The 1,798-nt window shown below is 31.9% G+C and overlaps 1 protein-coding gene across 1 annotated transcript in view; it reads right to left on the reverse strand.

The window, feature by feature from the left end:
• LOC103211805 (kelch-like protein 1) overlaps positions 1–1,798 on the reverse strand; it is a 499,593-nt gene that overhangs the window by 130,266 nt on the left and 367,529 nt on the right. The window lies entirely within an intron of this gene.

The raw sequence follows: 1,798 nt of genomic DNA on the forward strand, positions 1-1,798 counted from the left end.
CCCCTAAAATATTATCCTATATGAATTTTAGAAATCTAATAATTCTGACTAGTAACATGGATACTGAAGAAGGAAATAAGCTAAATTGTTGGTGAGTTTTGTTTTAATGGATGAAATTAAATATTCCACACTGAAAATAACTGCCTGCAAGTTCACAAATGTTTATATGATAAAATATATGCTGGCAATCACTGATGTTGCTTCAGAGTTTGATCTTAATGTTCAGATACATATTTATGAATGTTTCATCTTCAATGATTACACATCCCTGCAAAAAGAATAAACACTCTTATGTACTTTGCACTTAAGCACGGAGAATCTATTTTATTTGTACTATAATGAAAGCTTGCAAATCTGGGAAAACATTCCTCTGGGGACTCATTCACTCTTTAGAAACTAAGCAGTATTGAACTAAATAAAAACAAACATGTTGGGAGCAGATATTTTGATAATTGAAGCAAACATTATATAATTTTGGTCAACTTTTATTCAGAGGTAACAAAGTAGTAATAATTATTTAGATGAAGTAAATCTTTTCCACTGATTTTATTGATGATGTGAGCTAATTTTCACATTCAAATAATTAGAAATTTAAAACAGTATTAATACTGAGAAAAATCACCTATTACCATAATATCTCTATGCTATTTTAAATAAAAATGGTTGTTTTATGTTTAAATAGTTTTATTAATTCTATACTGAATGTGTTATAAAACTTTGTATAAATCAAAATTCTGAAGTGACCTATGTTGCTGAATAATTTCCAGGTAATTTGGTGCATTCTAAACTTAGTATCAGGAGCTCTGGTAGCATAGTGCCTAAGGCTCTTGACTGCTAACCAGAAGGCTGGCAGTTCAAACCCACCAGTCACTCCTTGGAAGGAAGGTTGAGCAATCTACTTCTGTAGTGATTCCACCTCAGAAACCCAAGGAGGGGTCACTATGAGTGGGGCCAACTCGACAGCACATAACAACAACAAAAACAACAAAGTTAGTAGCAGTGGTATTTCATAAATGCCTACTAAATTTTAAGAATTAAATTTGTTGAATGTAAAGTGCATCTGCTTTAAACATTTCACCCAAATCACAATAAAAAGGTAAAAAAAAATAGATAAAGGATTAAGTGCTGGTACCTATCTTTTACAGCTCAGTCTTGATTAAATATTGGTAGAAGAAATCATTTAACTTAGTTGTAAAGAATCCACTACCATGAGACACAATTTTTTAGTATAAGTGGAAAAGGAACTAAGTATTTGAACAACTATACTTCTCTTTAAGCTCCAAACCTTGTTCAAAACATTGATAGAGAATTTGAGGTTCAGTTATCCTCCTCAGAGAAAATAGTTGGAAGTTGGTGAAATTAATTACTTTTGAGCTGCCAAAGTAGTTGTGTTATTTAAAAGGAGAAACTGAGGATTGGATTGACATTTCACATTCTCTTTTAAACAAGCTAGATGTGTCTCAAATGTGAACATATGGCAGAATTTATGAGAGTTACAGTATTTTTCCTGAAACTGTAGTCTTTAGATGTGACCCATTCATTGATCCTAATGTTACTACATAGAAAATAATAGTGTGATTCTATCCTTTTATTTTCATTTTACATGTTATATTAGTCTCTCATTGCTGCCGTAAGAAATTATTACAAACTTGTAGACTTAAACAACCCAACCTTATCATCTTATGGTTCTGGAGATCTGAAGTCTGGAATGAGTCTCATTGCACTACAATCAAGGTGTTGGCATGAATGCTTTCCTTTCAGGAGGCTTTAGAAGAATCAGTTCCCTTGTTTGTTTGTT

This window comes from Orycteropus afer, unplaced genomic scaffold (assembly GCF_000298275.1).
Source record: "Orycteropus afer afer isolate SDZICR_OR568_19922 unplaced genomic scaffold, OryAfe1.0 scaffold00798, whole genome shotgun sequence".
In the NCBI taxonomy this organism is placed as follows: domain Eukaryota; kingdom Metazoa; phylum Chordata; class Mammalia; order Tubulidentata; family Orycteropodidae; genus Orycteropus; species Orycteropus afer.